Raw genomic sequence first — 13,098 nt, forward strand, 5'->3', positions numbered from 1 at the left:
CGGGCCACATGACATTTTTTACCGTGGCCACGAAGTTTTTTAACGTTGCTAAGGAAAGTTTTTTAAGTATGTTGCTAAGTAAATTTTTTAACGTTGCAAAAGAAACTTTTGTATGTTGCTAAGGAATTTCTTAACGTTGCTAGGCAATTTTTTTAACGTTGCCAGGTAATTTTTTATCGTTGCTAACGAATTTTTTACTGCTGCTTAGGAATTTTTTTAACGTTGCTAAGAAATTTTTTTAACGTTGCTCAGAAATGTTTTTAAAGCTGCCAGGGAAATTGTGTATATTCAAAATCATATTCAGAATTATATTCAGAATCATATTCAAAATCAATGATTTTGAATATGATTTTGAATCATATTCATAATCATATCTCTTCACTGATTGGTCGAGCTAGAATTTCGGCAGCCAATCAGAATGCAAAAACGTCACGGAAAATTTCACGGGACGGACTTTTCGAAATTATAATATAGATTATAATTGCGAAACGTCCGTCCCGTGAAATTTTCCGTGGCATTCATGCATTCTGACTGGTTGATCAATCAGGGAAGAGATACTTCTGATTGTGACTATGAATATGATTATGAATATGGTTATGAATACGATTATGATTTGATCATCAATAATGTTATGAATATCATTATGAATATTAATATGAATATGATTATGAATTTGATTGTGAATATGATTATGAAAATAATTATAAACATGATTATGAAAATAATTATGAACATGATTATGAATATGATTATGAATATGATTATCACCAAATTCCCTAGAAAAGTTAGAAAAAATTACCTAGCAACTTAAAAAAAATTTCGTTAACAGAATTGGTCAATTCGTAGTATCGTTGTAAAAATTATTTGATCAATTAAGACTTCAACAAAAAATACCCTTAATTAGACTATTATGACCTCGTTACTGCACTCATTTGCTGTGTTTACTCTGGGATTATAATTTCCAGCTTAGTACATCGCGTTTATTATGTCCTGGAAGACCTTAATATTCTCAAAATGTTCTTGTACAATAATTTATGAGGCCCGTTTTTAAGACGGCTAGTTTACCATATTCTACAAAAATTTCAGATTTATAAAGCTGTTTTTCACTGCCCCACTACTACAATACCAAGTGAACGGGTTCCTGAAAGACTATACATATAGCATTAATCACGATTTTTCATGTTAACGTTTTATTTTTAATCGATAGATTCGATATTCATTCAAAACCAGATTGCCACAGACGTATGGGTAGTTTACCTGGGCACAGTGGAAGAACAACATCATTATTTTAAGATAATCGTTTCATGAGCGGCTAATTTTTTAACTAAGCTAAATGGTTGTTCTGTTAGAGTAAAATTTTCAGACTACCGTTGACCTGATCAAGTTCGTGTTGTTTTAAAAAAAACAATATTTAATTATTAATTATTTTACTCCAAGTTTACTTCGAGAGTAAATTTTTAAAAGTTATATACATAAACAGTCGAAATTTATGGAACAAACCCAACCTATTTCTAGCGAAAGTTCTTCTGGTACCTTAAATATACTTTTAAAATTGTTCAGCGTTTTTTTGTCAAGTATTTTGAAAATAAATATTTTTATCATTTATTCAGTAAGAATAATTGTATAAGTATACATTAAACAATTCCATGATTGAACGTCTAAGAACTGGTTGCCTGGTGTGTAAATATTGGTGTGCAAATCATGGCATGTAGAAGAACGGTGATTTGAAAATTCAATCCGAAATCCGAACCGAAATCCGATGGAGAGCTTCGGATCGATCCGATCGGATTCTTCAACCAATCCGATCCGACCGGATCGGCTTCGGATCGGAAAAAAACCTTGATCCGATCTGACATAATCCGACGGATTAGGATCGGATGGGATTTCTTCGGATCGGATTACCCATTCCTAGCCAAGTGTGACACCGGATTAAAATGCTGTCTCCTTATAAAATCCTGGGAGGTTGAAGAACCATGATTTTTCTTTTCTAGATTTCAATCTGTCCGGAAAATTACATAGTAAGTCGATTAAATTCCTAATATGCGTCAAATTTAGCAATTCGTTCAATAAACTGTATACCAACATGATAATAAAATTCGGATAGAGGTTGGATAAATTGCGTTTGATTTAACCGGGTTTAATTTTTCGTACAAATTATCCAAACTGCACAAACATTTTTTGCATGAAATAACATCCCAATCGTAGTATTTTATTAACGCAGAAATTTTCATACACAAATTTATGTACCTTTATTTATTAGAAACTTGGTGCAATTTTGATTTTAAGTTGCGGTATCTTATTAAACTTATGCCTTATATACAATGTCTACCACTAGTTTTTTTATTATACATAAAAGAGTTACCACTGCATACAAAAGTGTTCCTTAAAATTTTGGATTTCAAGAGTTATTGCCCCTAAGAAAATTGGGATACTTCACCTGAACGTATTTATGTATTTATCTCGTGGGAATGACTAACAACTCAAGTCATACGCTATATGCGTAAATTAAGTGTGTTTACATACTTATATTATCCTGAAGGTCCAACCACGTGGCCAGGATTGTGTCTATTGGATTAATAGTATTGATGGTTGGGTTGCCAACACTGGGGAAAAAACCGTTCCAGCATTATGTACGTAGTATAAAGTCCTTGAACGAGGATTTGTTGTACCTTAAGGGCATAACATCACCCAAATTGCACGATATATTGGTAGGCTCCATACTTGAGAAAATTTATAATCCATTCGATCGATTTGTGCAACTATTTTTGGTAAATTTTAATAATGGTTGTAAAGGCTATGGTTATACACAACCTCGCACTAAATAAAACATTTGCATTGAGTCGTGCCAATTGGATTTGCTTAATCGACATGAAAGTTTGATTACGTAAATCAAATGGGCACGTCTCAACTCGACGTCGATTCAGCGGAAATACTGCTGGGGAGAAGATTTCCTGAACCATCTCAAACTCGCAAAATGTGAAAATTTTCCCTCTACACTGCCTTCCGTAATCACGTTGAGGAAAACCCTGCTCATCAACTATGGGATGCATCTTAAAAATCAAGACGTCCCCAGAATGCAAGATTCCAATTTCATCCCACACTATCAATTTATCAAGCCAAAAGCTAATACAGAAGGATACTTTAACATAAATCACTTCGTGAAGAAATGCAGTTTGATGACACAATTACGACTAAACAAATTTAGCCTTAAAATTGGACAATCCTACCTCTCTCTAAATTCAAATTGCCCATTATGAAGTGATCACCTTATGTTTACATGAACTTCTTTAAAGTCTGAACGTCATTTATTAATCTACTTATCCATCAATTCCTAACTATAATCCAATTTTCACTGATATGTAACTTTATATTGCTCTGGGACACACTAAATATAATAAAGTATTGAATAACTTATATATGTCTTTTTTGGCACAAAGTCGACAAGTATTTTGACCTATGTTCTGACCAATAATTTTTTTCTATTTTTACGATTTTATGATTACCAATATTATGTTACATAACCATTCATGATATGCAAAGGCTGTTGGCTATGATACAATAAATCAATTATCTATAAATAAACATTTAAAACTTATAAAATATTTCGTCGGACCCGCAAATTTCTTCCGCAATATAAATTAACAAAAACAATTCGCAGAACAAATTTATCAATTTCTTAATCCATGATTAAAGTTTATTCATGCGATACATTTTACATTAGTAAAAACATGATAACGTAATCAATACATTTCTGCCAGATAACAAGCGATGTCAATCGATCGAAAAATCCACCATTGCCCAGCGATAATTTCGATGGGGGACATGACTTAATATATCGTAGTTCATATTTCGTATAATTCCCCACTTTTACGAGCTGAAAGAAATCAAGGGATTTTGTATATGGATATGACACAATTTTAAACACACCGTGAACCGCGAAAAAGAAATCAAATGCAATTATGGAGAATAGAATAAGGACTGGCAATGGAACCACGTGGGCCGACGTAATTAATAAGTAGAACGCAATACTCGTGCATAAGGTTACACCCCCTACCAAGATAGCCATTGCTGGATAGGCGAAAACAAAATTGTGGAAGTTAGATAACAACCGTAAAGTTCTATATTCTTCTAAACCGATGGATTTGTCAGCTTTCCAATTTCTGTAATGAAGATTCAGACAAGATTTAATATACTTTATGCAAAACGTCATTAATTATGTAGAGGGGAAACAAATTTCATTGAGTAGTTTTTTGGTCAAGTGAAACAAATTGTAATGCAGAAGTGAATAGTTGAAACCTTAAATAATAAGCTACCTTGCCATCATGCTGATGAACAACAACTTTATCTCCACAGGATACAAAAGCAGTATCATTAGTGCAAATGCTACATTCGATGTTATAATGGTCCATGTATACCATTCAAAGAGGTCAACAGCGCTCCTTATAAGGAATCCAGACCCTCCATCATCCCCCCAAGAAGGGCAAGACAGGAACATTACGCTACTTATGAGGGGCGGCATGCAGGGCTGGATGAGACTCAGAATAAATATTGCAATCGGAACCACACCTACAGAAACTGTAGCACGTGCACCCCAAAGTAGAAAGTAGCGTGTCGGTTTACTAGGCCTTCCTGTTGTTCAATAAAATAAAATATTTAATTCTTTTCGACGTTTTGTAGCTTTAAGATTAACATATCATTACCAATTCTTCCTCGGCAAGTGGATTCTATCAGCATTAAAGAATTTAGCATAATGAGGCATTCGCTTTGCCCCCTGATGAGATGTAGCATACCATATGCGATTAGAGCAAAGAGTATGACGCAATATGCCATTAAAATAAATTTCCAGTTCTCTACGGAACTAGGCTTGTCGATCCATTGAACAACTATAAACCAGTGAAGGAACTTTACCAAATGCAAAAGCATTGTGGACATGGCAAGAAATGGGTGTATGTATGTCAGGTGGAGTGATTTATACGGGGTAAACGTTTTGTTTTTTACTCTGATGGGAAATTGTTTAGGAATGAGACAAAATTTGGAGAAGAGCAGGATCAACGGGGTGTAAGTATCGTATTCTGAAATGTGTCTTAGGTTTTTAAGACTTGTAATCAGGGAATACATTTTCGACTTTAGGATTACGGGAAACATATTTTAATTTTAGATAAAATTCCCCTGGGATAGGATTATATGATGCCAGCTGTCAAGTAGGTATAGGCTTGACTTCCTGGCCTCACCCTGTTTACTACATTTTAACTTCAACATTTAACTACTTTCTTTCTACCAAAGCTTATTTAAATTGACCGATTAATGTTTATTTATTCATTGTAGACGAAAGTTTAATTACAAATCATGTTTATTTCTGTATGACTTTATGCTTACTTAATAATCGGCCGAAACCAGTTAAAATTGAAGTAAATAATTGGAATTTTATTGGTCATCCATTCGCAGTAATTGGAAACCTAATACGGTAATATGCGGCTTTAGTCACGAGTCCACTATTCTATTATAGGAATGGAATCTAGTACAAATTAATTTATAAATAAAAAAAACCCTCATCGCACTATTAGCTACCTTTTAAATTTAGATGTATTGCGATAAAATTGGGTTGCTAATAAACTGTAAAACGTTGGGGCCATGCCACGGCGTGGAAATATGAGCTTTATAGAGGACTTTTTTTTGCTATGTGCCCAATTAAACATTTGTATTTAAATTTTGATAAATTGTAATATTAGCTAGTGAGGTACGTTTAAACAATGTAAAAAATGCGTGTTAAAAAATCCAAATGTCAAGAGTACCTCTGAGGCAGTCATTACATCTTTTACACATATCCCTTAATTGTGGGACAACCAGAAATCCTAAAAATATGGGGTGTAGATATTTTTATCTAAATACGATTATCTAAAACGAACCTAACCTTTTAAATTTACATGTATTGCGATAAAATTTGCTTGCTAATCAACTGTAAAACTTAATTTTTATAGAGGTCAAACTTTAGGTCAAAAAGGTCACATAGCAGCTCCTTACTGAACTTCGTTTTAGACAATCGTATTAAGATAAAAAATATCCAAACCCCATATTCTTACGACTTATTTACAATTTATTTCTGGTTGGCCCACAATGAAGGGATATGTGTAAAAGATGTAATGAGTCCCTCAGAGGTACATACCCTTGACATGTGGATTTTTTAACACGCATTTTTTGCATTGTTTGGACGTACCTCACTAGCTAATATTACAATTTATCAAAATTTAAATATAAATGTTTCAGGGGGTCCATAGCAAAAAGAAGTCCTCAAAAATTTAAGTATTGATACTTAAATATACCACGACATATGGCGTTTCTATGACTTATAACGTACAAAATAAGTCATAAGTCAAAATTTTAAGTTATAAGTTATACACGTGTCTATGGATGCCCCATGTATCTATTATCCGAACCATTATCAGAGATTAATGGGAAATGAGTAGTCAATTTTGATTACTTTTTATTAACCTTTAACCAACTGGTAGAATTGCTTATGAGCAATCAAATCTGCTTTAAATCGAACGGTAAGCCAGCGGTTAATTTTTTACTCCACGTGTCCAGTAACCCTCAATGGTTGTCCTACTATCGTGCTTAATTAAAGGCAAATGTTTAAGACATGTAATGAGGGGAAACAGTTATATGTACGTTTTAGATAAGGTTGACTCTTACAAGGGAAACATCTGAGGTGCCGGTCGTGTCCAGGGTACCCACCATGTTTTTTAGAAGGACCCTAAATAGATGAAGGATCCATTCTTATTTCCGTGCAAAACTTATATTTGGCGCCGTGCCGTGGCGCCAAATTTGATGGCTTTTAATTTTGAACCCGCCATAACTTTTGAAATCTTGGACGGATTTTTAAAATTTTTTACCAAATTCATGACAAAGGGTATAAATTTCATATGTCACGAATTTTTTTAAAAAATTGTCGGTTTGAAGTTTTTGCCAAATTTCGCAATTTTCTTAGAAATGGGAGTTCGTCGAAAAAATCGTAAAAATTTCTCAAAAATATAAATTTTTTATTTGTTTCTTAAAATTTCGACTTTTGTGATCATTTTAAGTATAAAATTTTGAAAATCCCACGGAAACTGTAAAAGTTATGTAGGTTTGAAATGTGTCGAACATGCGAAGTTTGGAGCCACGGCTCCGTGCCAAATATGAGTTTTGCACGTAAATATGAACGGTTCCTTCATCTAGGGTCCTAGTAGATTCTAAAAAATATGGTGGGTACCCTGGACACGACCGGCACCTCTGAAGGTTCCCTTGTTACAGTTGATGCTTTGGCAATGAGACATCTGGTGAGCAAAATATTGAGAAGGCATGATTTCTCCTCTATATTCGCTACATTTTACCTTTAAAGTATTTCCCTGCTTGAAAAGGATTTAATTCCGATGATCAGATTAAATATTTATTTATTCATGCCTGGCCGAACCGCGGTTTCATTATAAAACATTTTAATCCTGATCTGCTTTATTTCAGTTGTTCATAAATGATAAAAAGCCAAGCAATTAAAATTGTAGTAAACAATTGGAGTAGTACGGGGTATCCTTCACAATAATTGGTAATCGAACACGACGAAATGACTCATGTCACGAATTAATTCTTAGATGAAAAAGGCTCATCAGATTAAAAGCCGAACCATCAGAGTAATGGGAATTCTTATTAATTATAAAAAATCCGGTTTTAGATATTAATTATTAATTATTTAATCCGGTTTTTAACCACTCACGTTTATGAATCGTGAATCGGAATCGTTCATGAACAATCAATACAAGAAACAAACAGACATTTATAAGAAACTAGCAATAATTGGCTTGATTATTAACAACTCATTTGACCTTTCATTTTGAAGTACTAAAAAACTTTTACCTCTCCTCTGACCTTCCTCTGACTCTGACCTTTTACCTTTCGGCGACCTTAAAAATCGGAATCATTCGCCAACGAGTTGATGTATGTATGTCGCTATATGCAGAGTTTCAAAGGTCGAAGTGTACAGGATCATACCCAAACTACAAATGTGCAAGTAACCAATACTTTTGGGTACCGGTGTACATACATGCATAACACACAAAAAAATTTAATGTCCAAAAATTTCACTAGTGTATGTAAATATCCCAACCTAACGTACTTTAGTCACTACTAAATATTACAGTGATAAGATAACATGCAGTGTTAACATGTCATAGATCATAATAAATAATGTCACGAAAATTTGGTTTTGTCCGACATAGTCCATTTTAAAATAATTATTTAATGTACTAGCGTTTAAGCCCGTCTCCCGCCGGGCGAGAGCTTATTTGAATGGGATTGTTCATAAGTTCATACTTCCACCTAATTATTTTTTATATCTATATTGTGTATGATTATGCTTGAAATGTCTGTTGGCAAAGGAAGTGAAACTTTCTCCACTTTCACTTCCGTCACGGGAAATTACTTTCACTTCCGCTGCAGACAAACATTTTCAGCTTATAATATAGATTCCTGCCAATGAGTCCGGCCCCCACCTTAAATCATTCCGCCATCTTAATTTCATTCAAATTTATCCCTCACGAATTTATTCAATTACTAGCCTATAAGCCCGTCCTATAGACGGGCCACATTAAATTTTTGAACGTTGCTAAGGATTTTTTTTATTTTGCCACGGATTTTTTCTTACGTTGCTAAGGAAATTTTTTTACGTTGCTAAGCAATTTTTGACCTTGCTAAAGAAAATTTTTTACGTTGCTAAGCAATTTTTTTTATGCTGCTAAGCAATTTTTTTGACGTTGCTAAGGAAATTTCTTTATGTTGCTAAGGCATTTTTTTATGCTGCTAAGCAATTTCTTTGACGTTGCTAAGGAAATTTTTTTATGTTGCTAAGGCATTTTTTTATGTTGCTAAGCAATTTTTTTGACGTTGCTAAGGAAAATTTTTTATGTTGCTAAGCATTTTTTTGACCTTGCTAAGGAAAATTTTTTATGTTGCTAAGCAATTTTTTTGACGTTGCTAAGGGATTTTATTATGCTGCTAAGCAATTTTTTTGACGCTGCTAGGAAAATTTTTTGACGTTGCTAAGGAAACTTTTTTAACGTTGCTATGGTTAATCTAACAAAACCGCAGCATTTTCTTGGTTCGAGGTTATGTGGTGCATGATGCAATGCTTATAAGCATTGGAACTTTGATTGTCAGCCATTCATGCAATTCTCCATGGATTTTCAAAATTAAACATGTTTTGGAAACATCTGACCCTTCCCTACAATATATAATTTCAAATTTTTAAAATTTGACCTACGTGACCTGAAATCAAGGTCACAAGGTCAAAAAATGAGAATATTTGCAAAGTCCTTAAAAATGCAAATTCGCAAATTTGATTCGAAATTTAAAAGTCAGGCAACTCAGGGGAGTGGCAAAACATTACCCTCCGGTCATTCTAAAAATTGTGGGTGTGGCAGGGGGCGTGGGAAAATTGAATCAGGTTTAATTTATTAGAGTTTTAACACCTGGGAGCGTTAGAAATATCAGTATCCAATCAGGTCACCCCCCTCAACAATGGTTACATTATCACATTAAAATCTTCAATCCCCACCCACAGGGGGTGCGCCCATCAGCGTTTTTGTGGTTAATCATCTTAAGTACATTGCGCGACACAAATAATTTATTGTAACAGAATGGCGACCCCAATGGTCACCTGATATCGCAAAAAATACACCAAGGTTAAAATCTTGAATCCCCATCCACAGGGGGTGTGGTTATCAGCCGTTTTGCTATCTTTTAGAGGAAGCATGTCGTGTGACATATCGTTTTGACCAGAAACATGAGGGCAACTTAAAAATAGAATTGAAGTTACCAAAACCACACCCCCAGGTGGGTGTGGCCTTCAGTGCTTTTGCCATCTTTTCGAGAAAGCATGTCGTGTGACATATCGTTTTGACCAGAAACATGAGAACAACTTAATCATATAATCGAATTTACCTAAACCACACCCCCAGGTGGGTGTGGCTTTCAACGCTTTTGGTAGCAACTAATAACATAGGTCATGTGATACGAATAATTTATCGGAATGGAATGGGGACCTCGATGATTACCTCCTATCGCATACAAACCACACCCCCAGGTGGGTGTGGTTTGTACATATGCAATCACTCAAAAAATCATTGGAAAAATCAAGGAATTCAAGGAATTCGGTACTATGATAAATGTGTACAAGTTTAGACATGCCATAATTTAAAAAATTACAAATTGAACAACCTTCCACGATTTTACAATTAAAACAATTTGGGTGAATAGTTATTGTAGAAATTCGTGTTAAGTGGAAAATTGATATTAATTTCCCAACGTTTTGATAAATTTCGGTAATAGTCGTCAGCTTATATATTTATATATAAGCTTATAATATATTTATATACTAAGAATAATATTACTATTTAGAAATTTAACTTAAATCATATGTTTAAACCGGCAGAGGTAAATCTCGCCGATTGCATGCCGGTAGTACTTAACTCGCCGCCGAAAAACCGTGCAAAATAGGCACCGCAGACAACTCACTCCGGGTTAACCTCTTGAGAGGATCCCATTAAAATTTACTTTCAAAAATTTGCTTTCAAGTTAACACTATCAATTACACGTTCATACTACTGAAGTTGAACGATCTGCGAAATGTTATTCAGAAACGCGACGTGTAGCATCGAAACTTGGGCCGCGACGCGAAATGTTTGTTTAAATGCGCCCCGCCCAAAAAAGGATGCAAATTTACGCCCAATTTTGGGTGTGGTTATTAGGAATTGGATGTGATCCTTTACAGTATAGGCGGGAAGTCTTTCCACCCTCATAATTTTTTCACTTAAAGTCTTATATTTCTCGAGAAGCTTGAGGAAATGAACTACAATTTTGCACAATTACTTATCATGATGCATGGTTTTCGGAACCATACTTTGGATAACGGCGTGGCACAGGAAACGACAGGGTGAAATTATATGCAAAATTCCGACTGGAAAAAAGTCTTTCCACCTTTTGACATTTTCGTTGTTTTTGTGTAATTCTTAAAAACATTCTTGAAAATTGTTCTCCACCCAGTACGGGATATATCATTCTTTAAAAAATAACGCTTGTATCATGTTCAAATTATTGATTGTGATCAATATAAGCTCATAATGAGAGGAAATCGCCTTGTCACAGATCTTGGGCAAGACGTCGTAAAATTTCGTGAGGAGGGGTTTCGATACCAAACGATTTACAATAAACTACTCGTGAAGAAGTACATAGTTGGCAGAATAGTCCAAAAATACAAAAAATTTGTACGGCGACGAAATTCCTAGCTTATGGACCGCCAAGCATTACGGCCCCAAGGATCGATCACGCCATCCTCTCCTCAATTCAGCTAAACCCTCGGCTGCAGCACCAAAAACTAACTGGAAACGAAGGAAGACTACGACCTTCAAATTTCTGTGCGAACTGTAAAGAATTAAGTAGAATAAGTTGGATTTGAAGACCCAGCAGTGCGGAAAAAACTTTTATTTCCTAGGCCCATATGACCAAGGTTATGAAATTGGCTAAAAAGTACGAAATTGATACATTCAAGACTGGAAATGTACAACATGGAGCGACTAGACCAAGACCAACTTGTTTGGTTCAGATCGGGTCACTCGGATAAGGAGATGCCCAGGAGATACAGACAAAACTAAGTACCATAAATAAACCATTAAGCATGGGGGTGGAAACCGAAACGTATGGGCGTGAATGTCGTAGAAGGGCATCAGAAATTTTGAGATAATCAAAGGAAGCATGGACCCCAACTGCTGTTGCGACATTAGGGGTTCGAATTTGATGGTGACGCGAGAAATAACCGCGTGGTGACAATTTTATTTCAAACAGAATGGTGAATTTAAGCATAGATCAAAGTTTTTGAGAAGTAGATTTACGACAAACGAGATTTAGTTGTTGGATTGTACTCTAATATCACCGGACGGAATGTTAATGAACATTTGTTGTCAATTATGAAGCCTAAGATTTCGTAGCAAAAACTGTCAAACCCGAGTGGACTGGGCGAAGTCGTTAAATTTGAATTGGAGAATTTAGACACCTTATACACAATCTTAATTTTTGTGTTGATGCCTAGAGGTGTCATTGCCTTCCTAGAGGACCTGGGTGAACATTGCAAATGATAATTTGACTATTACATAACCAACAAAAATTTAAAATGAATGTTGCATTAAACTTAAGTCTGGGTGGAAAGACTTTTTTCCAGTCGGACTTTTGTATATAATTTCACCCTGTCGTTCCCTGTGTCACGCCGTTATCCAAAGTATGGTTCCGAAAACCTTGCATCATGATAAGTAATTGTGCAAAATTGCAGTTAATTTCCTCAAGCTTCTCGAGAAACATAACGCTTTAAGTGAAAAAATTACGAGGGTGGAAAGACTTCCGGCCTATACCGTAGATCACTTTTGTTTACCCGTAAATTATTGGGGTTGCATGAGATATTTTGCTAGAATACTGATTAAAAAACGCCTAAAGCCACACCCACTGGTGTGTGGTTTTGGTCGCTTGTAAAATGACCACTATGTTTCTGATGAAAATAATGTCACACGACGTGCTTTTTCGAAAAGATGGTAAAATCGGCGAAAGCCACACCCAGCAGGGGGTGTGGTTTTGGTAGCATCGATACTATTTTTAAGTTGCCCTCATGTTTCTGGTCAAAACGATATGTCACACGACATGCTTTCTCGAAAAGATGGCGAAATCGCTAAAAGCCACACCAACTGGGGGGTGTGGTTTGGGTAAATTCGATTCTATGATGAAGTTGTTCTTATGTTTCTGGTCAAAACGATATGTCACACGACATGCTTTCTCGAAAAGATGGCAAAAGCGCTAAAAGCCACACCCACCTGGGGGTGTGGTTTGGGTAACATCGATACTATTTTTAAGTTGCCCTCATGTTTCTGGTCAAAACGATATGTCACACGACATGCTTTCTCGACAAGATGGCAAAAGCGCTAAAAGCCACACCCACCTGGGGGTGTGATTTTGGTAACTTCAATTCTATTTTTAAGTTGCCCTCATCTTTCTGGTCAAAACGATATGTCACACGACATGCTTTCTCGA

This window comes from Folsomia candida, unplaced genomic scaffold (assembly GCF_002217175.1).
Source record: "Folsomia candida strain VU population unplaced genomic scaffold, ASM221717v1 Fcan01_Sc027, whole genome shotgun sequence".
In the NCBI taxonomy this organism is placed as follows: domain Eukaryota; kingdom Metazoa; phylum Arthropoda; class Collembola; order Entomobryomorpha; family Isotomidae; genus Folsomia; species Folsomia candida.